The 25,718-nt window shown below is 46.5% G+C and overlaps 1 protein-coding gene across 3 annotated transcripts in view; it reads left to right on the top strand.

Annotated features, from left to right (window-relative positions):
• The first annotated feature begins 522 nt into the window (after positions 1-522).
• Grin2b (glutamate ionotropic receptor NMDA type subunit 2B) overlaps positions 523-25,718 on the top strand; it is a 436,141-nt gene continuing 410,945 nt past the window's right edge. The window contains exons 1-3 of one of the 3 annotated variants that reach the window (XM_029535630.1): positions 523-607; positions 1,147-1,221; positions 2,206-2,669. The gene's annotated coding sequence lies outside the window, so the exon portion shown is untranslated. Of the gene's footprint in view, positions 608-665; positions 757-1,146; positions 1,222-1,904; positions 1,944-2,205; positions 2,670-25,718 lie in introns of those variants that run through there. The other 2 variants (XM_029535631.1, XM_029535632.1) reach the window with 2 other exon arrangements.

Raw genomic sequence — 25,718 nt, 5'->3', positions numbered from 1 at the left:
AATCTTTCCCAGAAGCCAGAAAAAAATCACACACACACACACACACACACACACACACACACACTCTGCTGTACAATTCAGCCTTTTAATTACAGTTACCTGTTTCCCTATTGTTTAACTGTCAATTTCCTACACTGAAGACAGATCTTAAGCTCCCTGAAGGCAAGAATCCTGTCTTCAAGTTGTGCTCTGCACCCGGAAAGCAGGTACCAAGCAGAGACTGCTGAATGGAACCAGGGGAGGAGTTTCAGTGTCAGTCTGCAGCGTGGCCTTCGGGTTGAGGTGCACAGCCCTGCGCCACGGTGGTCCACGGTGGCCACTGTCTCGCTCCCCTCACCCCTGAGCCGCCCCATCTCGCTGCTATTCCTTCTTGCTGCCAGGAGGAGGCACCACGGCCTCGGGTTAAGCTTTTCCCACCCCCTGGCTACCCCACTTCCCCCAGCTCATGACGTGAGAAGCAGCCTCAGCCAAGAGTCTTAGCAGTGGGAGTGAGGGGGTGATGGTGGGGCTTGGGGGTGGGGAGGGGTGGGGGGGTGAAGAGCAAGAAGACGCGCGTGCACACACACCCTGCCTCTTGGGTTTCTCCTCCTGAACCGGAGTGTGAGAGGTAGGGTGTGTGTGTGTGTGTGTGTGTGTGTGTGTGTGTGTGTGTGTGTGGTGTGCGCGCGCGAGCGCGCGCTTGAGTGGCACGTTCCTGGGTGTGAGACCCAAATCAAGACCAGGACCTTTGATGTCCCCGCCCTCCCCGCGTCGCCGGTGATTAATACCCATTTTTCTTACTCTCCCCCTCCTCCCCTGCTCGTCCTCTCCTGCTGCCGAACGCTTGACTTGCCCCCGCCCGCTTCCCCTCCCCCGGCTCCCATCACCACCAACTGGAATCTGGGCTCTCCTGCCTCTCCACTCCCCCCCCCCTTTTGAGAAAGGAAGGTCCTCCCCCACCCCCTTTCCAGCACCACTTCCTTGGGTTCCTTCACCTCTAGGAAATCTCCGGGCTTGGCTCTATGGAGAAGCGCCTCTCCGGTCAAGCTGCCTTTCCATCCCCGGCATCCAGCGGAGCTGGCATCCGAATACATTTCCTTCTGCTCTGCAAAGAGTCGTAGTGAACTTCCCAACCAGGGAGACTGATCCATCTATCCTGTTTTGCAGGGAAGGAAACCTCTCAAACCCTCGACACCCGCCACCCCTCTCCGGAGTCTGCCACCGCGGAGGTGCTCAGAACCGGTACGTAAATGCTCGCTTTGGAGTCTCAATTTTGAGGGTTTGGGAAAATCAGGCAGATAAAGGCTCGAAGCCTTGGCACTGCTAACCAACCTGGTATTGGGTACAGCTTTCCAATCCAGCAGCACCGGGCACTTGCTATTTTGGATGGTTTTTAATTTTTCCTTTTAAACAAAAGGATATTTTTGGGGAGGGGGAAGGGGACAGGACTGCCTTTGGTCTTTCTGAGGTGGTTAATCCCTTCTAGGGGAGAGGCTGGGCAGGTGCCCGCGGCGGGAGCCACGCGCTGCGACCCTCCAGTCCAATCCTCTAGCTGCAGGTGCAGCCCGGTGCGCTGCACATCAGCGCGCCGGCGGCGTGAGTGTGCGCGGGGGTGAGTGTGAGTGCGCGCGGGGGCGCGTGCGCGTCGGGGGCGTGTGTACGCGCGTGTCAGTGTGCCCCATCCAAGAAATGCCCAGTGTGCGGCCGGTGCACAATCAGAACCCATTGAGCACGAGCCCGGGGTGGGAGGAGGCTCCGCTGCTGGAGGAGATGAGGAGAGCGAGCCAGACGTGTCAGCAGCATTGCAGATGGGGCTGGGGGCCGCACTCGCTGGCGAGTTAAGTGGGGATGGTGTGCGTGCGTGCGCGCGCGCGCGTGTGTGTGAGTGTGAACTGCTGTGTGGAGCCTCCTCTCCCTGCCTTCCTCCTTGCTTCCCACTTCCCTCTTCCCTCTCTTCCATTCAGGTTGGCTTTTCTCACCTTTCATCCATGCCTGTCCCAGGAACGGCATAGGCAGACCTTTTCGGAATTATTTATAGATTGGTGCCAGCTGTTTTCAATTCCTCTCGTGTGTACTCCGTGGGAAATGCAGGGTTTCCTCCCCCTTTTCTTATAACGACTTGATATATAGATAGATATATATATATCTTTTTTTCCGGCATGCATTTTGCTAACCCTCCGGGGGACACTCGAATCAAACCCTGACCTCCTCTTTTTTTCCCCTTAGGAAGGGGACGCTTTGGGAATGACCACGCTCCACGGAGGGACAGAGCCTGCCCCCAGCTTCTCCACACAGAGACTCCTCTACTAAAGCTCCAAAAAATTAAAAAGAAAAAGAAAAGAAAAAAGAAAAAAGAACCCAACCCGTAATTGCCGGAGACTCCTTAAATCTATATATTCGGGCTACTAACCTCACATGCACATGGAGTAATGACTCTGGATTCTGCATTGTGAGCCGCTCTCCACACCCTGAGATTCCCTTTTACATTACATTTTTTCTTTGAATTTACATCTCTTCAAGACACAAGATTAAAACCAAATTCACACTCCACTGGATTTTAAATGTTCTTCCGTTCCTTTATCCTCCGTCTTTCTTATGTGGATATGCAAGCAAGAAGAGGTCTCTGGATATTCCCAACATGCGCTCTCCCTTAATCTGTCCGCCTAGAGCTTTGGCTTCTACAAACCAAGGTAGGGCACATTCTATTTTATTCTTTTTCCTCACCTGGGGTGGGGATTTCTTGTTTTAAATCTGCTTTTTTTTTTTTTCCAGTCTCTCAGATGATATTTTTTTTCTGGGAGATAAAAAAAATAACATGATCTCAAAATAATGCTGTTTGGGGGGAAAAGGCTACTGTGACAAAGGGGACCTCCAATGCTTCTGCCATCTAACAGGTTTTGTTTTTCCGGGAAGGTGGTGGGGGTCGTTGTATGCAGGCACAGAAGAGGTTGGAGGCTGGAAGGGGTGTATGTCTATATGCAGACACAGGCAGCCAGGGGACCTGTGTGCTTCCCCGACTTAAACAGCATTTGATTTACACAGAGCTAATGTTATATTTTGATGGGTATATATATATATATATATATATATATATATATATATATATTTTTTTTTTTTTTTTTTTTTCTCCAAGCTGAGACTTGTTCCTTGCCATCTTCCTTTCTGTTTCCCTATCTCCTCTCTTTCCTTTTAGGCATCCTTTCTATGCTCTGCAAAAATAAATAAATAAATAAATATATATATAGAAACAGAAAAATATTGATGGGGATTATTGTGGCTATTGCCCTGGAACCCACTTGGTGTCTAAAGAAAGGGTTGAAACTGGGCCCGTAGATCCCAGGAGGGCTATTGCAGAGGTGCAGGTGCAGGTAGGGACTGACTGGTCTCAGAACACCTGGATGCTGCAGGCTGGAGTCTTCAACCTTAAGCTTAAAAAGAAGGGAGTCTGTCAATATGCTGCTTTTCATTTGTATCTTTTCCCCGTGTGCTATTATTTTTTTTGAGCTGTAAATTTCTCCTTCTGTCCACACATCTATTTATACCCGCACATCCTCCAAGCAAACTGTTACTTCCACACTCTTGCAAAATGGCTATCTTGCAGACTTCTAAAACGCCGTGCATGTGGCAGGGGTGCAGAATTCGACATGTGAGCCTTTGTGTTAAACAAAGAGATGTGCTGCTTCCATGTGTTCATCTTGTACCCTCAAAAATAGAATTGATATTTTAATTTCTTTTATCCTTCCATTCATTTCAGCATTTGAAATTTTATATATGTGAAAAATATATATATAACCTGTGAAGAAATATATATATATAACCTATAGTAAAATATATATAAATATAAGAATATGTGAAATATGCCCAGTATCTTGGACAGCGTTTGAAAGGGGAAGTAGCAACAGGAACAGAAAAGTCTTAGCTAACAGTTCTTCTGCTAGCCACTCAGGCAAGCCAAGGCAACTCCTGAGAAAATCATAGCATCTCTGGCTCCAGGGCCAAGATGGGGCCCCAGTTGCTCATCTCCTTTCTACACTGTCTATACACCCTCGAAACCCCGAAGATGTTCTCATGCAGGAGTGAGGTTGGGAAAGGGTCTTCAAAAATATGTAGGAGAGCCATGAGCAGCCAATAGCCCTTTCCCAGATGCTCCCTTCCCCTCGACCCAAGTCATTTACAAAATAATCGTCCTTTTGGAACAACCTAAAAATCCTAAAGTGTTGTAGGGGAGGTAGTAGAAGGTCCTTGCCAGTCACTCAGAATGACAGTGGGCGATAGTTCTTTATTGTTCAGTAAGGATGGATATGGATCCATCCAAATCCCCTGTTCCTCTCCCCTAGGCCTCATTCTTTAAGCTCTCATTGCTGAAGCCTTAATCTGTAACCATGGTGTAATGAGAGTGAGGTTGGGATCCCAATTTGAACCATGTTCTCACCACATCTACAAATAGCTGAGGTTATCTGGTGTGTGTTCACCTTAGAGCCACCTGAGCTGGCTCCCTGACTTCTCCTCCTCCTTCAAGTAGGAGGAAGAGCTTTTCATTTCACTTCAAAATAGAACAGAGGAATGGGCGAGGATGCCAGCTCAATGTGCAAAGAGTTCGTATGCACGGGTGGACGACGAGGAGGAGAGGTGGCTATCCACAGGGCATGTGGCTACTGTGGCATCACAGTTGCCTGTGATAGTGTTCTGCAACTGAGTAGGACCTTGGTGATAAAATCAATGTTCTTTGGTGATAAAATCAATAGGGAGGTTTTGGGCAGGGTCTCAACCCTGCATGCCAGTAAGATGCACTCAAGTGCTAAGCTGTCATTGGTTGGCCCAAGGACTGGACAAAGGAGAAGAGGTTAAAGAGTAGAATACAGAGGAAGAGAAGTCAAAGGGGTTGAGAAAGCTAGAGAGAAAAGAGAGGTGATCCAGTTGGGAAAGACTTGTCAGGTGTTAAGGAGGCACTGCCACAGGTGGCCTGCAGCTTTTTGGTATTCCAAGCCATTTTGGAGACTCTGTTGTGACCTGTCATTGTGATCAGTGCCCATGACTCTTGACTCAGTGGCATTCTGGGCCTTCCTGGGTGTGTTGTTGTGGCTCTCTTTGCTTCTCATCACTGAATGGGTTCCCCTTCAGCTCCTTGCTTTTTGCTCTTACCCTTGTGGCATGGGCAACATGGGGAGTTGTGGGACTGATGGGGTGAAGAACGAATTCGACAGCAATGAAAGAACCTCTGTGGCCCCTAATTAAGGAACCATCAATAGGAAACTATGACTTTCCAGGAAAGCAGGGTTAAGGATGTGGCTTTAAGGGGAACCACATGTGGCTCGATTCCTGTGCTCCAGGTATACCACTGTAGGGTGGACCTGGGGAGGGGGTGACATGCCAGGGGGCTAGTGGGCAGGGACAGAAGCAGAGCATGCCAGAGAATTGTCTAATTAATCTCTCTTGTTGGTTCCAGCTCTAGGAAGCCTGCCCACATGCAGATTCTTGTTCAGCTACTGATGGTGTGTGATCTTTGTCGGGGTGGATGTAGGCAGAGAGTATAAGTAAGGAGAATGGCAGTAAGGAGAGGATGGGGGGGGGGGAGGAGGTTCCTTTTGTCACCACTTTGCATCCCAGGTGGTTTTTTTTTTTTTTTTTTTGGACTGATTAAGAAGAGCGACTTCCTCTGGAGGGAGGGTGAACAGCAAGGGATCTCATCTCTGTGCTTCTGTCTCCCAAGGAATGACTTTAGAACTCAGCCATTTTCTCAGACCTTCAACTTCTAGGTAGGCTTGCATGGGGAGGGGCAATGGCTACCTTTGAGAGAGACACGGGGATAAAAGTTGGCTGGTGTAGTGAGTGACTGGTGTTTGGTGGGGGAGAATCAGGACTGAGTGGATCCTGCGGCCCATCATAAGCTTTGAGGTGTGTTTTTCATCTCCTTTATGGCTGTGGTAAACCCAAGGGCAGGGTTTCTTCTTCAAGGATCTAATGAAGGTAACACCTTCACCAGTATTGGCCAGCTACTGCAAACGTTTAGTGAATACTTGGGGGCTATGAAACACAGAAGGAAGTGGGGGAAAGGAAGTTGGACATGAAGAAACCATGACCTCAAATCAACATCTAGAGCCCCAGAAGAGACGGGAATCCAGGGATGACCTGACCATTGTGGAGATTGGATGCAGGTGTTCCAAATGATGGACCTGCTTCTTGAACAGAGATGATAGCAAATGACCTCCCAGCTCATCTCTGGTATCTTGATGGGGTTCAAGAATAGGGGCTGCCAAAGTTAAGATTGCCTTCTTTCTCCTTGCCATTTTACAGTCCTTAAGAATCCTAGACATTGCTTCCTTTCAGTGAACCCTGTTTTTAGTCTCTGTGACCCTGTACTAGATTGGGTACTACTGCACTGTTCCTATGTAAACAAATATAGATCAAAAGAGTTGCTGGTGTAATGAATTGTTTACATTTATTAAAGTGCCTCTCTTCTTTGTAATGATAGAAGAAACCTCCAGGGAGAGATTAGTGGTTGAATTGGTATTGTCTTCCAGGAGGCTGAAGATGGGAAGAACTGAGTATAGTCAGTAGAGGGAGCACACAGAACTCAGAGGAGGTAGGTCTCTGGTTTCTGAGGTCTAGATGCAGTGGCGATGTTAATCATGTTAGCCGTCTATGACTGTTAGCCCAATTCACTGGGTGGGTCAACTTCTCAGGATGTGTAGACCAGAGAGGTGTGCTTAGGGCCCTACTTTGCTTTGTTTGGTGTTCCGGTACCTTATTTCCATCCTGTCCCTCTCTAGCCCTGTCAGCTGAGGTTGGCAGGGAAAATCTCAAATGATTTTGTTGTGCCCTGGTAACAGTTCTTCCTTATTGCTCCCAGCAGTGTGGTTGTCTGCCCTCTCTGTGTTTTACTAGCATGTATTTGAAGTTCTAAGACCCCCTTGCTTTCTCTTATTTACGTGGCCTTCTTCCTTCACTCAGAAGCTCACGAGCTCCTCAAGGGCAGGGAGAGATGTGTATTCATCTTGGAATCATTTGTACTCAACGCAGAGACAGGCATCTGATAGATACGGGATAACCCTGGGAGAATGAGCCGGGACAGGATGCACAGTGTTTATCAGTCAGAGGTGCTTTTTGTTATTTATTTATTTATTTTACCTGGTGGTATAGAATGAGGTAACAGTCTGCTGGGAGATGTAATCTAGAACTTGAAACTCTCGGTAGGCAGCTACTCTGTCCTCATAGATGAAGAAGCTGAGATCTGGGGAAGTGATTGTCTCAAGGTTAGCTCCTTAGTGCTGACGTTTTCTGCTATCCACCATTGGTGGTAGTGAGAGCTGGCGATTGTCTGTGCACTTTGCATATCTACATCATTCCTTCTCAAACTTTATTGCATACAGAAGTCACAGGGGGGTGTTATTAAGATGCACATCCTGATTTGATAGGTCTTTGGTGAGACCTGATATTCAAGTTTATCGTATCAGAGCTCTTATATGACCAGGTTCAGGTCCACACCCTCTATACATCTGAACACCATCATAGTTAACGCTGAATCTCTTCATTAAATTTTGTGGCATCCACAGCATCTTTGCTTTGATTATTTTTTTCTAATCAGAAAAAAAAATGTTTAATTTTACCTATTTATTCTACTTTTTTTTGTTTATAATTCTTCTACTCAAGTACACCTTTTTTGGTTTCCTCTATACCTTCTTATTTCCGGGCTTTCTTATAATGAGTTGTCTTCTCACTTTCTCCTGCTTCTTAGTTTATTTCTTATTAGCACCCATTTGTCTTTTCTCATGCGCACAGCTATCGCCTTATTTAATTTATCTGTACACTTTTTGCTCTGTTCAATTATTCAATAAATACTTGATAAAAAGGCAATATTAATCAGGCTATTAAAAAGAATTGGCTCTTCATATTCCAGTAGCAGATAAGCTATATCCCGGAGGTCTTCCAGGATGCAGGGTGAAGAACCCTTCACTTGTGTAAGACCTTTCAAGGCAAGATGGTGGGGGGAGAGGTTTGGAGGGATTCGTGGAAGGAGTTGGTGGTTGAATTCTTTCTTGAAGAACACACAGGAGTTTTGGAGGCAAGGAGGGACAAGTCATTGCATGAGGATGCATCGGCATAGTCAAGCTGCTGTAGGCACCCATCCTCCTTGTCTTGCATCCCTGAGGACCAGCATAGGACTGTGCTGGTTGTCTAGCTCTGAGACTCTGATCACAAAGGACCAGGGTAGAGGGAGGTCTGAGGCTCTCTAATTTCTGCTTTGGCGAGTCTACAGTTAATGAATCCTCACCCAGTTTGTTAGACTTGCGTCTAGAATGAGCAAATGATGTACTTTTCATTTTAGACCACTGGATTGCAACTAAATTTATTGATGGCCATTACAAAGAAAGGGACAGCTGTTAGCTGATTCGTGTCCAAGGAAAGAGCTGGATCCCAGCCCAGGCCAGGCTACTTGGAATGAAGGACCAGCCGGGCCCCATGTGTTTCTCGAGTAGTGAGGTAGAGTGCCGCACCATTCATCCACTAGCATCTTTCTTTAGCAGCACAGAGGGGCGAGGAGAACAGAGGTGCCCATTATTCTCAGGCACTCCATGACGCATTTCAGTTGCCTTATTGGAGTGGCCTGATGTTGTAGACATTTTTACTTTGAGGGTTGCCCGGATGTAGGGATGATGGGTGACATCTCGGTCACCTTTTGGTTAAGCTGTAACACGGGTGCTTAAGGAAAGATGAATTTGAATGGATTCTTCACAAGTTGTATTTCATCTATTTCTAGTCCCCATTTCCCACTCTCCCCGTCTCTCTGTATATGGTGAAATTTATTAATTTTATTAGGAAAAGCTTATTATTAAGCTTGATCTGAAGATTTCTTTTAATTTTAATTTTTGCAGTAGTGTGGATTCAACCTAGGACCTTGTGTATGCTAGGTAAGGTAAGCAAGCACTTCAGCACCAAGATGCATGTCCTATGTATGTCTCCCACTCATTAAATACACTTCCTTTTCGAGGCAAGTGCCACCAGGACTAGATTTCATCCTGGAGACACTTTTAAGGTCCATTTCACATAAAGAGTATGGTGGGAATGAAGATACAGGGGTGAATAAATATCTTGACTTAAAGGTCATGTGTTCTAAGGTGACTGGAGGGGCGGGGAATAGGAACAGAGCAATAAGGCTGTTCTTTCTCTGGTTAGTTGAGGATGGGGTAGAGCAGAGGGTGGGCTGGACCTGAGGAATAGCAGATCAGAAAGGAGAGAGAAGTGATTGGCCTTGTCCCTCCTTGGGGATGGATGCTTAAGAGAAAGGAAAGCTCCGAAGGACAGAGTGGTTAGGCCAGTGTGTCTCCACATACTCTCCTACTCTGGCCTCCTCCTCCCACCCCCTGTTCATTCTCCCCCAAGTAGTCTCTGATCACTGGCCCACTAGGACTGCAGATTCATCATTCTGTTTTTTCAACACCAAGTTTCAAGTTCTCATTCCTCGTTTTCTAGACTCTCCCAGCACTTTAACTGGGTAGATTATCTTAGGAAATGAGGAGATTTTGTTCCTTTTGAGTCATGGGACTTAGTGAAATACTGTTGTTTAAATGCATTGTATTATTAGCAAAATGGGGAAGAACCATTTCTAGGGTTTACATGGCGTCTTTAATCCTCCCTCCCACAGCTCCCTTGCCTCTGTGAAAGTGACCAGGCTTTCTAAAGTAAGGCTCCCCCTTTATTATGCCATGATCCGCTCACATACATTACAGCATCTGGGTTAGAGATCAGAACACACACACACACACACACACACACACACACACACACGCTACTTCCTCACCAACACCAAACATACTGCAGGTACAGTGACTTACTCCGAACAGTGACCTGAATCACCAAACACATCAAATGTGAGATACATTAAAAGATTATACAATTTAGATCCAGTGTAGCCTTGATTTGTATGTGTGTGTGTGTATGTGTGTATATGTGTGTGTCTATGTATGTGTGTATGTCTGTGTGTGTGTGTGTGTGTGTGTCTGTGTATGTCTGTGTGTGTGTTTGTGCATGTCTGGGCCAGAGATGAACAACACACACAATGCTGACAATCACAAGCAGGGTGTGTGTGTGTGTGTGTGTGTGTGTGTGTGTGTGTGTGAACAGTGGGTCTGTACAATGAATCTTAAATTCATGCTATACTTGGAAAGGATAAACCTTGAGTTAGCCAGTGATGGGCACTCACTGTGGCACAGATCTTCGGAGCAGAGGGCGCCCCCTTTGTAAGTCAGGAGTCTTTGTAGGGTTCAGTCTCACTATCCAGCAGATGATGGAGCGGGTGGTCTTGGGGGAGAAACTTATATTTGTGTCTGTGGTGCTCCTTGTGTCATGACTATGTGTAAAACTCTGGGTCTCAGACATCTCACCCAGTAACGGAGGTGATACAACCTTACATCCTTCCTTAGCCTTCGTTAGCCTCCGTTCCTCAGCAGAGCTGAAATGAAAACAAATTTCAGAAGCCGAACAACTGAAAAAGAATCTTGCTCATTGGATCACCATCATGCAGCCCTAAACCATTCGAAGAAAACTCCCAGGAAGGGACTGAGGAGATGGCACAGCCAGGAAAACGTGAGAGCCTGAGTTCCAGCCCCAGAACACAAGGAAGAGAACTGAAGTTGGATTTAGCACCACATACATGCAATCCCAGCCCTGGGGAAATGCAGACCCATGGAGTCCTGGTGCTCACTCGAAGTCTGTCCAGCCTGCCAGGTGAAGGCCATTGAAGAACCCTCCCCCGAAGAACAGTTGTGCCTGCTGTCCTTCACCTCTCAGAATGCCTACAGTCTATACACACCCACACATACAGGAACACACACTCACACATGGACATACTCAGGAATACACACATATATACACACACAAAATACACAGTCATACACACACACACACACACAACACACACAAACAATCTCAGGAAGAATTCCAACAGTGACCATTTTAAAAGTCCCTTAGGGGAGTCTAATTTTACCTTATTTTATTTTATTTCATTTTATTTTATATGAACTCTCACTATGTAACCCAGGATGGTCACAAACTCATTGTCTAGCCCACACTGGCCTCAAACTTATTATAGCCCTGCCTCCTAAGTGCTGAATTAAAGGTATGCATGTTTACTAGGCTATGTGTGGCCATATTCGAGACTCTTCCACTAGCTGGTTGACAAGGCAAGTGTTAGCCCTGATTATGACACAATCTGGCAATTTGATTGTATAGCGAGACCCTGTTGTGAGCCAGGGGTGTGAGGGGATTCAATGCAAGGAGTGTACACAGAGTTTGAGACCTTGGTTGCATTAAACTCAGCGCGCTGTTGACCCCAGGCCCGAGCTCTCCCAATGTTGACATGGGCCTGGTGTTTCATGTTACAAAGCTTAAGATGAAGACTTTCCCTGACACCCCAGGACAGGTGTGGCTGTGAAGTAGGGCGAGCAGCCTCCACTATCTGCCAGCATGCTCTGTTCCACTTAGTCGGTATTGAGGGTGCCCCATTTCTTGTTTCAGAGAGAGAGAGAGAGAGAGAGAGAGAGAGAGAGAGAGAGAGAGAGAGAGAGCGCCCCATTTCACTCCTTTGTACACTGTAAATGCAGGAAAACTATTAATAAATGGGGCTGGATAAGCAGCCCCTGATTGACTGGCAAGGGCCCTGAATGGTGCAATTATCCCGGAGCAGTTGGAATTCACTAGGCCCCTTGCCCTCCCTCTCTGTGCCCAGAGTGGAATATTAAAGGCATGGAGGGAAGGCAGAGGGTAGGAGGCATTAAGATGTCGCTCTTCCTGACTGTAACTTTAGTCACCGATTATTAGGCTGGCTGGGCTAATAGTTTTCTCGCATCCTTCCTTCTCAGCTTCCTCCCTTCCCCGTTTTAAAATAAATGTGAACCTAAATGTACAATGGCAAGAACAGAATCCAGATTTATGGGTCTGTTTTCTTTTCAAAGACAAACCATTGTTCTCTTTTGGACATCTGCTAATAGCCACTGGGGATGTAGATGGGGATGGGGATGTGGGAGGGATGGCTGGGATGCTAGTGGTGTTCAGTGTGCACTAAATATTTAGGGGAGAAACAGCCAAAGATCTGAATTTCAGAATACCTGATGGGTGGCCTTTTGTGTGCAGAACATTCTGAACTTGGAGACATTGTAGCACTAGCCCTGGGAATGGCTCTCATGTGGCTCAGGCCTCCTTCCCCTGAGTTCTGTGGGGGCCAAAGTGGATGGCTCAGACCCCGGGGTTGTTTCTGACTTTCTGGGGGAAATAGGGAAGATGTTAGCCCTTTGCAGATTCTGTCCCAGTCTAGATCCTGGCTTTTCCTGAGACAGGGTTCAGAAAAACTCTACCCTGACCAAATCCAGATGCACAGGCTTTCGAGATCCTCTGGACTGTGTGGACCTTTCGGGTATTTAAAGCAAGGAACATTTAGAACTGATCCGGGGAGAAGTGAAATTAACTTTGTTTCTTGTGGATTTGTCATCCCCGCCCCTTATTCATGTTTGGTGTCACTGCGTGTCCTTAGTCCCCAGGTCAGGGATATCAGTGCATGGCCAGCAGTTGGAAGGTGTTGGCAAAGATGGCAAAGGAACAGTGTGATAGATGAAGAAGGCGTTATGTCTCTGCTTCTTTGTTGGCTAAGCACATCTAGCTGCCTTGGGTGGGATCAGCTGAGTCTGAGAGCACACAATCATGCTTATTAGATACAGCTTAGGCAGCGGGAATGAAAATGCACCCCACCCCAGGACCCCGCTTCACTGGGCTGGAGTCCACATCGTGCAACCGATATGACAACTCTCTTTAACCGTGGTGGTCGTTAGATCCTTCTTCCAGGTCCACCTCCCAGGGAGTCTCCCCCATGAAGCCTTGCTTTGTCTCCCTCTGTGGAAATAAGCCCTGCTAGGCTGCTTGTTCCCAGAATGCCTTTCTGCTTGTCCCACTCCTCTAATGGGGAGTTTGTTGGGCACAGACCTCTTCCATCAGGGGTTTCCAGTACTGTCTGTCCCATGCCACTCTCAGTTTTTTCAACCTCAGGCTGTCTGAGATCTCTGTCATCCAATCTTCCAGCCTCCGCTTTCACCCTTCACCTGCTTCCAGGGAGTCTGTGATTTCGGGATGAAGGCTGGCACCTAGCTTCACAGTAGTCTCTCAGTGGCCATTGCAAGGAATCCGTGTTGCTGAGGAAGCTTGTGTTGATGCACCTGGGAGAGCCATTAGATCGCAGGACTGGGAAGGTTCTGGAAATAGGTAGCCAGAAATGGTAGGATGTTTTATTCTACCAGCAATGGTAGATTTAAAAATGCTAAGAATTATAGCTGTCTGCCCAAATATGACAGTCACACACAAGGTCTTTCCTTGTCTTCTCTTGAGACAGCTTCCTGCGGAGACGGGGGCTTTGAGTTGCTTGGAAAGACTCATGGTGTGCCAGTGATGTTATGAGTTATGTTGACCTGGGTTATCTCATTTAATCCTCTCTCTAAGGCCGATGTTATTATTTCTGTTTCTTAGACTAACAGGGTGAGGATTAGAGAGCTGGAGGACACACAACTGTAAGCCGCAGCCAGATTCCCAAATTACGTCTTCTGAGTGTGACTAACCCTTGGCACTTTTAATTATAGGGAACTTCTGCTGTGTAATAAAGGATACAGGATTATGTGGACTTATTAGCATAATAGACTGTGTGTTTGTGAGTGTGTGTGTAAGCGTGTGTGTGTGTGTGTGCATATGTGCCTGTGTGGGTGTCTGTGTGAATGCATGTGTGTGTGTGTGTGTGTGTGGTGTGTGTATGTGTGTGTCTGTGTGTGTGCATGTGTGGTATGTGTATGTGTTCATGTGTACACATGCCTGTAAAGGTCAGATCGTCATAGAGGTTCTTCATCTTATTTTTAGGACGGGGCCTCTCACTAAGCTATCGTCCGCTGACTCAGCTGGACTGGCTACCTCGAAAGCTCCAGGGACCTCCTGTCTTTTCCCCAACTACCATTGTGATTACAGGTTTTCTGTGGGTGTTGGGGGCTTGAACTCAGGTCCCTGTGCCTGAGAGACAAGCACACTGCTTTCATCTAGGGACATGGGCTGGGAGGATTTGCTCAGTGTCCTTCTGTTCTGTACATTTACTACATCCTGGACTTGTAGACTCTAGTTTCTCTAGGATGGAGTAGTTGGTCCTCCTGCCCACTCCCTGCACAGACTTGTTAAAGATCACCTAGATTCATGTATCTCTTTTATTCTAAAGCCCCTGTTAAATTTCTACTTTGAGTGGAGAATGACAGCTGGGAGAATCACTCCATGTTGGGTTCTGCCACAAGTGTCAATATGATTATTGAGACCAGGTCCCTCTGGGTCCCCCTAAGCTGGCCTGTGTGATTCTGGCAAGCTTTGCAACCTCACGGAACTTCATTCTGTGTCCGTAAAATGATATCTTTAGGGCACGAAGTTGTACTGCAGATCAAATGAGAAAAATGTAAAAAAATCCTCTCAAGTGTAGGCTCAATATCTACACACGCAGTATATCATTATTAAGGAGCCTGTCCTGCTCTGGGCTTTTGATACATTCTGGGGCCTTCCACGTGTTACATCTACTCCTGGGGGATGAGAGAATGGAACACATTTAATGGGGAAGACAGACAACGGTGGCAAAGAAACCGACATTCTGACCATAGAGCAACAACACCCAGGCACTGTGACCCGAGAGTCTTTATCTCTGGTCTGTGTCTCCTTCTCAGGTTTTCTTTCACAGTATTTATCTAGAAAACTAGACGAATGCTTGTCAGACAGGAGAGCAAGATCAATCTTCCCAGCTTTGTGTGTGGAACTATTTTTTTCCAGGCTCATCTTTCATCTTTACATGACTCAGGAAGAGCGGGGATGGAAATGGTGACAGAAGCCAAGAAGGATAGTCTCAAAGGCATCCACATAGGCTTGTCACTCTGTATACAGTGTTCTCCCATCTCACCTGTGCCTAACCCACCTTTATGATCTTCCTTCAGGACCTTCTGCTCCAGGTCTTCCTGTCCCCCCATAAGCTGAATCACCAAGCCCTTTGTGTATCTGCATCCCATGCCTGTCAATTTCTGAAGGGTAGAAACAGCATCCAGACTGCGCCCCTGTGTGTGTGTGCCCAATTCAGTGCTGGCACCGTGCACATTGACTGGTGTCGCTGCTGTGTTGTGGGGGCTTCAGGAGTCACCTAATGTAGCCCTTCTAACCACCCGAGGAGGGATGTGAAATGAGTATCCTATATGTACCTTACAGATATGTAACCATGGAGAAGTTCACAACCTGCTTAGCATAAGTGGCAGAGCCAGGCTTGGGGTTCGGGAGTCAGGCCAGAGCTACCCTCTTAAGCTCTTTTCTCTATATCTTTGTAGTAAATGTTTATGGGCGAATTGTAGTCACAGACTTAGGAGGGGCATAGTGTGTGCTAAACTCTATATAATGAGGACAGTGGAATAGGGAAAGGAGATGCACTGTGGGTTTTAATGATTACGGTCAGGATTTGTTTGGGTGTTTGAGGACTGTCTGCTCCCCGTATGCTCAGCAGCCAGAGAACACACCCAGGATAGTTGTCTAGAGATGCGACGGATGCAGCTGTCACAGAGATGAACGGAGGGTGAGCACGCCGTGGCTCCTGCTGCCCAGGTTCCAGCTGTCCCCTTGGACTGCTGACATTCATAGCTCCCATCTCCACTATCCTTTCTTATTGAACATTCAGAAAGCAGAGGATGAGAGCAAGACCCGAGGATGCAGACTGCCAGACAGCCGAGGACAGCATCCTCACTTCCCTGTGCTACTCCATTATTTGTCCATCGTTCTGGCTAGTCAATGGCTTCTCTTATTTCACTTTGAGCAGACCTTGTTGAAAGTTTCCCAAGAGTCCTAGTTACCATGGCCACCCCTGTTCCTCATCTGGTATCTACTCTAATCGGAGCCAGTTTGGGTGCTGGAGGAGTGATGTTTAATGTCTTATAGATGGAGACTGTAGTTGCTACTATATCCCATAGACTTCCTGGTCTAATCTAGTGTTGGCTTTTCTGAGAGTTTCATCAAGTTATACCTGGAAAAATAAAATATGACAGTAAGGTGACATTTTAAAAATAATTATTATAATTATAATTCTTATTTTGGAGGACACATTCTTAGTACAGAAAAATGCAGAAGATAGCCTCAAATAGAGACTCATTAGTTTAAGATTTAAAGGTTTAAGTAAACCCTGGGAAAATTAATTATGAACTGATCTAGAGTTGAATAAAATGAATAACTGTAAAGAAGGCTAAAAACAAAGTGCCAGAAAGGAAAGCTTTTCTAAGAATGACTTTAACAAAAGACAGAGCACGCTGGCTAGAGCAGTAGCCCCCACTTCTATCTTTCTGTAAGTTCTGTAGCTTGTGGAGGCTTCCGTGTGGATTTCTTTCTCTGGACATAGCTTTTCTTTGCAAGGAATCCTGGATGTTAACGGATGAGGAAACCAAAGGATGAAGTCATGTTTATGAAAGCAAGGAGCCAAGGAGGAGGTGGGGAGGCCTGGAATTCATTCTCAGCTTTTCTGAATCTCGGGCCTAGACTCCCTCTGCTCTGCCCAACCCTGCCGCTAGTTTAGAGTAGCATGCTTGGTGATGTCCATCTCAGGTGAACAAGGAATTTACTGTCAAAAGAAAAGCGATATCATTCCATCTGACTATGGTGGTCATAGTCAGAAATGGTAAAGGCCTGCAAAGATGAGGTTAACATTCCATGTGAAAGATACAAGGGTGGGGCTCGTGAGGTAGCTCGACAGATAAAGGTACTTGCTGCCAAACCTGATGATCCGAGTTCGAACCTCAGGACCCACATGGTGGAAGGAGAGAGCTGAGTCCAGCAGGTTGTCCTCTGATCTCCATGTGCAAGCATGCGTGAGCCCCTGCATTCAACACCAATCAACCCAAAAGGACATGCATTTTTAGAATTTCTATTAATTTGTGTTGAATGTGAATGAAAATTGAAAAGACATAGAGGTTTAGGAACTAGTTAATAATAATAATTATTTATTTATTTATTTTGTTTTTGTTTTTCAAGACAGGGTTTCTCTGTGTAGCCCTGGCTCTTCTGGAACTCACTCTGTAGACCAGGCTGGCCTCAAACTCAGAAATCCACCTGCCTCTGCCTCCCAAATGCTGGGATTAAAGGCGTGCACCATCAGTGCCTGGCAGGAACTAGATAATTATTATTTTACCTCTTTATCTTTTTTCCTTATCCTAACAAAATTTCTATTATTTTCATATTCAGAAAAGATGATCAAGATATTTTATGGTAACAACTAAATAAAGGCAAAATAGTAAATCCTGTCTCCACAGAGCTAAGGCAGGAAATACATTGTTAATTTCTGAGGGCTGGCAAGATGGCTCTGGGGGTAAATAAACTTGCTGCTAAGCCTGGTGTGTTGAGTTTAATCCTTAGGATGTATAAGGCAGAACAAAAGAGCTAACAAATGTACAGGTTGTCTTCTGACCAATTAAATAAATAAAATGTAACAAAAATTAAAAAGCAATGTAATTGAGTACTAGTTGCAGATACACAGTAATGCTGGTGTGTGTGTGTGTGTGTGTGTGTGTGTGTCTATAATTTGAATTTTACTGTGAACTAGGGAACAAAAAAATGATTTAACATTAGAGAATTTTAAAACGTACATTACTAAGACAATAATAAACAGCCTCAGGTCTTAATGATAGAAGCTAAAATATCTTAAGAAAGAAATGGTCATGGCTGGGGCCAATGGACATCATTGGAGACTATGGCTAGGTCAGAGAAATATATCCAAAGGCTAGCTTGGCTTGTCCTCTTTCTAAAAAGAGTGGTGACTAGAAACTACAGAGTTATTAGCATAAATGGCTGGTTGAGAATCTATGGAGCTAAACTGTCAGTTACCAACACCTTGAAGTGTCTAGGGCATGGTGGCCATCTAAACAGCTTTCTAAAAGACAGATCCTGATGAATCCATGGCTCTGCACGGAGGACGGGCTTGGCAGAAAACTGCAGGAAGCTGATCTATGCAGTTAAGGGAAAATAAGTGCGGTTAGGTCCGGCTTCCCCAGCTAACTCCTACACAGGCGGGGGGTAATGCTGTGACTGATAACACACCTCCTAATAGATTCGTTCTTGTCCTGAGCTGGTGGGGTGGTGGATTGGAGTCCAACTTCTCCTAACATTCTCAGCAAGGGTGGGGCCTCTGAAGTACTGTGCTGCACCCCTCCCCAGAAAAGGGGAAGGTACTCTGTTAGTCAGCTGCCCAGCCATGGCACCTGTATGGGCCACCCCATCACCTTCAGACTCCATCCCACTCTGACTTTGGCACCCCTCACTTCTACCCCTACCTCCAAGTCATATCTTGGTTAATCAGCTGTGCCTAAAATGAATGTTCTGGATCATTTTTCCCAGAAAAAGCCATTTTCCCACCAGGCTCAGAGATTCCTCCAGTTGAAATGTTAAGGGATTTGGAACCCTTGAGGTTCCTCCTTAATGCCAGCCTGTGAAGTGTGCTTGTGAACCATGCGCCCAGAGCTCACCTGGTGGCTTTGCAGCTAACTGTATGGTTTTAAAAAGTGGAGATCTCAGGGATAGTTTTCCTTGGGACCTTGTTCTTGTAGAAGCAAAAAGCCTGGTGGCTGTATGGAATGCGTACAGTGGTGTCTTCGTTAGGACAGGGTCGTCCGGCTTAATGATGATCTTTCTAGAGCTGATGGGCCATGACTGAGACTCAGGGAGAAGTATCTAGAGAAGGAGGTAGAATGGAAGGTGTCTCCACACTGGAATAAATGGAAGGATGAGGGTGAGCCAGCAGAGCTACACAGAGGAGGGGATGAGGAATCCTTAGTGGGGCTAATGTGGTTCAGGTAATATGGCAATACACAGAAAATTGGCTTTATTTATGCTCTTCTGGGTGTCACTATGCATCCTAACAGACTTAGTGTTTCTTGCCTGAGGCCTTGAGATCAAATTCTTGTCACAGATGAAGATTCACTTCCCTTTGGGACCCTACAGAGAGGGGTTTTAAGATTTCTGATAGTCTTTCCCTCCCTTCCACAAACTCCATATGCCTTCTCACAGTGGGAGATATGCCTCTCTTCTGCTGGGGCCGGCTGTGCCTTCCTTGGACACTTCTGTCCCATGTTCTCAGGGTTTCCAGGCTGGGACTGCTGCGGCTCTTACACCAAGGCAACCCTGTAACTTTAGAAGCTGGGGTCTGGAGGGTAAGACGGGTACTGTACCACTCCTAGCATCCTTAGGAGTCAGGGACAGGGATTTAACATCAATGAGATCCAAGAGTCTGTCATTTTGCCTGTGAGTGACATTGGGTAAGGCACCTGATTCTTTGGCTTCTAGCCCAAACAGGTTAGGGGAAGGTTGGCTAAGGTCAGGGAGGCCAAGCACCCGGAACTTATCTCTGTTGCCCCCTTGTTCACCTTCCATGATCAATGCTGCTGGATTCTCAGCAGGGCAAGATAAAGAAGTAACAACCCTTTCTCCGTGTAAATGTGTGTCATGCTTATGATGGAGACCCTAAAGCCACAGATCTCCATTGTCTCAGGTGACACTGGGCGTGTCTGGGAATCAGGGGATCTGTGCAGAGAGAATCAGAGCCTTGGTGTCTTGAATTACCAGAGATTGGCAGAATAAGGAAAAAGAGGTAGAAAGAGCAGAAACAGGGAGAGGGAGGGAGGGGGAGAAGGAAGAAGGGGGCGAGGGGGTAACAGAGAGGGAGAGAGGATATGTTTAGGATATTAGGTTGTCTTGCTCCTTCACCTTTATATTTATTTTATTTTATTTATTTTGTGGTGAGGTGGAAAAGATCAGGGAAAGGGAAACAATAAGAGCAAGGGAGAGGCAAAAAAAAAAAAAAAAAAAAAAAGAAAAAAAAAAGAAGGTGGAGGGTGTGTCTGCTCTACGTGAATGTCTTCTTCCTAGACATCTGGAGGAGACCCAAGTGGATAGACCGCCTGGCCAGCTGTGTTCTCCAGGGAGGGGCCGTGCTGCATCCCCANTTTAGGATATTAGGTTGTCTTGCTCCTTCACCTTTATATTTATTTTATTTTATTTATTTTGTGGTGAGGTGGAAAAGATCAGGGAAAGGGAAACAGTAAGAGCTAGGGAGAGAAAAAAAAAAAAAAAAAAACAAAAAAAAAAAAAAAAAAAAAAAAAAAAGGTGGAGGGTGTGTGCGCTGTCAGTGAATGTCTTCTTCCTAGACATCTGGAGGAGACCCAAGTGGATAGACCGCCTGGCCAGCTGTGTTCTCCAGGGAGGGGCCGTGCTGCATCCCCACTGCTCAGTCCTCCATTAGAGGACAAGTCAGAGGCAGCATTGGCACACTTCTGGGGGAGAATCAGAATGCGACAGCTGCTCTGCCACCCTGGGAAGTTCAGTCTGGACTCCAGGGAGCTTTTGCGACCTCTTTGTGGAGGTCAGCCAGCCTGCCTGCTGCCAGCCCCTCCTGGGCTTGCTTGGGTGTTACACTCACTGGGACAGTCCAGTCCTCCTCAGCGCTGATATCTACGATGTGTAAGCCCCTTTGTCTTACTGCTGCCTGTAAATGGTGGTGAATGGACATTTTAGAAAAGAATTAGGAATGGTATTCAAATGGCATGTATTAAATCAATTTTTGAATAAATGCTTTGTTTTAGTTTATTTGTACCTACTAGGAACATAAGCAATTCAGGGCTTATTCTACACAAAATGACAGTAGTTAGCTACAATCTGAGTTTAATAACCAGAGGCTGGGGAAAACATTGCTCCTAGTAGAACCCTTCAACCTTTCTCTTTCTACTGGAGAACAGGTGTTTAAGGCACTGACTCCAGATCTCCCTTTCCTATTGGAATCAGGGGTGGAAGAGAGGAGGGTATGGAGTCAAGAAGAGACCCGGTCTGCTACTATCTGCATGCTTCCTTCACGCCTTTGGGCTACAGCCCAGATGCAGCTGGAGGATAAAGCTTAAATGAAGTCTTGTTCCCTGTAGTTCTATTTGAAAGAGCCAGCTCTAGGCATGTGTGTGTGTACGCGCACGCACGCACATGTAAGTGTAAGATAGAAACCAGATGCTCTTTGTTTGCAGGATATGGGAAAACTTTACAGAATGCTCATTAAAGTGGGATTCTGATCTCCACAATGCTAGCAAGTGTGCTGCCAAGGTGGTTCAAACATGCAGCCAGGCTTGAGAATGACTCTGTGGACCTTCTTTGCCTGCCTCCAGTGCTCCTTGTCTGGTGTAGACAAATCATGCATCCTTGCTGTGCCTGTGCCTGCCATGTCTGTGACAGAGGAAGAGGAGGAGGAGGAGGAGGAGGAGGAGGAGGAGGGCACTCTCTGCTTTCCTGTAACTCCCGGCCACACTTGGGCTCCATTCCACTAGACTCCTGCTTCTTGAAGATTTTGTGGATTGATTAAATAAATGCTCTTAGTGCTGTAATTTTATGCACAGAACTCCTCACGCTGTGGAAATAACTGTTCTTAGATTTTTCATCCTAAGTGGATGGCCCAGCGTGCCCAGAGGGAAGGAACTTTGTCTGATCTTAATAGAATGGGTGTTTATTTGGTTATTCAGATAAAATGGTCAACAGCATTGTTCTTTATTCTGTTTTTTTCATCTCAAAGATTTTCAATATTTTGAGTTCACGAGTTCTTTCACAATTCTTTTGCACAGCGGCCCCTTGCTGGCACAGAAGTGTCTTCTCTCTGCATTGGCGTGCCCTTCCTTACAGCTTTCCAGCCAGGAGCCATCCTAAAATTCTCTCATCCCCTCCCGTACGAACTCATTTCCCGCCTTGTGATAGCACGCTTCACTTTCTTTGCTTCGGGTGGGTTAATGACATTTGACCTCACCAGGCGACATCTTAGATACTTCTTTCTCCAGAGTGTGGATACTATTTGTTTCTTTCCACCCTGTCTTAGGGTTTTAATGCTGTGAACAGACGCCATGACCAAGGCAACTCTTATAAGGACAACATTTAATTGGTGCTGGCTTATGGGTTCAGAGCTTCAGTCCATTATCATCAAGGTGGGAACATGGCAGTATCCAGGAAGCCATGGTGCAGGAGGAGCTGAGAGTTCTACATCTTCATATGAAGACAGCTAAGAGAAGATTGGCTCCCATGTGGTTAGGAGGAGGGTCTAATTAACCACCCCCACAGTGACACACTTCCTCCAACAAGACCACGCCCACTCCAACAAGGCCACACCTCCTAATAGTGCCACTTAATGGGCCAAGCATGTTCAAACCAACACACGCCCCTCGCTGTACTTCTTTTTCTCATGCTCCAATTCAGTTTCTCTATTATGGATCGAACTCTTTATAATCCTGTCTTTTCCCCCTCCTCTATTTTGTCATCATATTATGAAAGGCAGAGAAAGGAAGTTCTAAGAATGAGTTCACCTAGCCACTCTGGAGTTCTTCTTCTTCTCAGATACCACTATGAGTGACACACCTTTGCTTTGGCGTACCCTGTACCTTTGTCTAGTCCGTGGACCATCAACTCTCAGAGCATCTGTGTGCCTTATTCTTTCTCTTACCTGTTAGTTGCCACTCCAACTGCTTCCCGCCAGCTGATCACTATAAAATCTCATCTTTCCACCCCTGGGCTGTTTTCAACATGGTGACTGGAAAGTCTTACTTGCTGCAACCCAAAATGCACTTTCTTTCTTCAGCCCTGTCATTCTTTCCAGAGTCCATGCTCCCAGACAAGTTGTCCTGTCCCAGTGTCCCAGTTCCTCGAGCCTGATGTTTCTGGGATCTCAAACATCCATTCAACACTCTCTACTCAGCCCCAGAGGGCTCTAATGAGTCTGTCTCCACAGGGTGTTTGCATATGATCCCTACTTTTAATGATAAGACATTAAAGTTTTTTGTTTTGAAAAACAGACAAACAAGCAAACAAGACCCAACCAATCAAAACCAAACCAGGGGCCCTGTAGACACACTGCCTGCCACTGCCAGCTCCTGGTATTTGGAACTTTGGAAAAGCTCCTACTTAACCTCTGAGTCTTGGTTTCCTAATTTGGGAATAATGGGGAATAATAGCAGTTACAGCTGCTTCAGCATGTTGTTTGGAGAATTAAATAAATGAACACATCTGAAGCCCCCCCCCCCCCACACACACACACAGATCCTGGTACAAATGGATGCTGTTCTCAGTTCTCCATCAGTAGCTTTTAGCTGGGGTCCATTTGACAGTATTTGGAAAAATATTTTTGGTTGTCACGATTGGGAGAGAGGGAGAGAACTGTCATCCAGTGGGTAAAAGCTGGAGATACATTCCCCTCTGCCCAGGGCAGTACCCTGCAGCAAAGAGCTAAGCAGCCCCAAAAGGCTACAGTCCAGTTGAGCAAGCCAGCAGTCCCTCCTGCTCTCCACCGGCATTGTTTTCTCAAAGCATCATCTAGTTCCCACTTCCCATTGCTTGGCCCTCCGTTCTTTAGAGGGCTCATTTTCTCACATGGTTTCAGTTACACTGATTTTGATGGTTCTGAAATCTGCATTTCCAGCATGTGATTATGCCTCCAGTGTGGTTTATAGAAAAATCTCCCCTGGCATGTTATCCTTGTATTGGAAATAGTAAAGGAGAGAAAACCCTCAGCTTTCTCCTCCCTTCCCTCTCTCAATGGCCAGGAGACCCCCAGGTTCCATTGTTTTCAAAGGCACACTGACCTGGCACCCATCCCCACTGGCTCCCTCTCCAGCAGCCCCTACTTCCAGTCCACACCAGTCTTTGCCAGTTCTTTCTGAGAAAGGCCTCCTCTGATTCTCATTTCCATTTCTATGGTTCCCTGCTTAGTTCAGGGCCCTCGCTGGCTTCCCCACAGGCCTCGCTCCATCCTCCACACAGCTGCCGGAATTGTCTCCCTTAAACACTGTTTTCCTCTGCTCAAGAATCCACAGTGGCTCTCCATTACTGATTATTAGGAAAGGGAAATTCCCCACAGAGCCCTCACGGCCTGACCATGCTTGCACCTGGGCTTCACCCCAGCAGCTACCTGCCTCTGCGTTACCCCACCAGCCATCGTTTCCCAGCATGCACCTGTCTGAATTTGTCCTTCCCCTGCCTTTTCACTTTGAAGTGCTATCATTTCTTCCTCCCCTCCTGTTTGTCAGACCACACCATTACATCTTTCAGAACGGGACTCAACTCCCCTGGGAAAGTGTCCCGAACAACGAACCAGACTCAACTTAGTCTCCAGGGTCACATCTGGATTCCAGTATTTGTTAGACTCCATTTATTCTGCTACTCTTCCAGATGTATCGGAAGAATCTCCAAGTCTATTATTTATTTATTCGTAGCGCTGGACATTAGATGCAGGACATCACACAGGCTAGCCAAGCACTCTGCCCTTAACCTGCATCCCCAGCTCCCTAAGGAGTTTCTTAAAAAACCGTCTCCAAGAGCGTACATTTTATCATTTTATTTCCTCTCCACTTTTTTTTTTTTTTTTTTTTTTTTGCCACTACTCCACCTCTCTCTTAAAGAAAATTACAAATAAGGTGTTCTGAATAGAGCAGAACTACAATGAACGACGTCCATGTAGTTGCTCCCTTTCCTTATCAAAGCTAAGGAAGGACCCATGGCGGATTTCATGAGTCTTTGTAGTGGTGTTGGTGGTGGGAGAAAAGAACAGAAGGAGGGAACCAATCTAAGGCTGCCAAACAAGGCGACTCTGCTGAAGGGGTGGCCAGCAGGAGCAGAGCTGAGACAAGAGAACGCAGAGCCAATCCTGGCTGCCTGCTGAGGGAGCCCCTACTTAAGGGTAAAGTAGAGGAGGGGTGAGCCTGAGAGTCTGCGCACTCCGTGCGCTCTGACCTGGGAAGGCAATGCCTAGCCCTTGCTTAGGACACTGCCACAAACAGCCACGTGAAGCGTGCTGCTTGATTTATGGGGTGGATGTTCTGATTCCGTTACGCAACGGAGGGAGAGGCGATCAGGTGACTTGCTTCTGGGCGCCTGGATTGTGCTGATGTTTGGACTCATCCCTTGTAAATTCAGGGATCCTGCTTCCCTTACTGTCTCTGGCTGCCTCTTCCTACTTTGTTAGGCAAGGCTTTAGGGCTCACCTGTCTAGATCAATGACAGTGTTTAAGGAGAGAGTGCCATTATTAGACCATTATTAGTGAAGATGGCCTGAAATTAATCCTAATTAGTGCTCGCTTCTCTTTATTGAAAGCACTCTATTTTAGTCTTAATCTAAGGTGCAACTGGAACTTGTTGGAATAATCTGGAAACCAGCACTGTCCAAGAGAGTTTCTGCCATGTTAGAAGTATCCAATTATCTTTGCTGCCCAATGTAATAGTCATTGGCCATGGGGGACTAGCAAGCCTGGAGGACTCGGGTTAACTTAAACTTCAACAGCCATATGTAGCGGGTAACTTCCACGACAGACACAGTCATTCTAGACTACAGTGATTGTGTAAAAAAATTGATTTGTAGTCAGAAAGTAGCCTCTCTGGGTTTCTGCATTTCCCTTCCTGCTCGGGGACTGGGGGATATCAGAGAATAGAGCAGAGTGTTTGTGGTCCCATCATTTTGAAGATCATCATGAGGAGAGAGGAGAGAGTTATCAGGGTCGCGAAGGATGGGATTCTCTTGCTTCTCCGCTCTCTTCCTTTCCACCCCTCCACAGCTCTCTCTTCTTCCCTTCCCTACCTCCCAGTTCCTCTATTCCTCTCCCCCTCTCTATCCTCCCCCCTCCTTTCCTCCCTCATCTGTTCCCCTCCCCTCCCC

Source organism: Mus pahari, chromosome 2, assembly GCF_900095145.1.
Source record: "Mus pahari chromosome 2, PAHARI_EIJ_v1.1, whole genome shotgun sequence".
Lineage (NCBI taxonomy): Eukaryota > Metazoa > Chordata > Mammalia > Rodentia > Muridae > Mus > Mus pahari.
The sequence above is the reverse complement of the archived record's forward strand: the minus strand, read 5'-3'. Positions and strand labels throughout refer to the sequence as shown.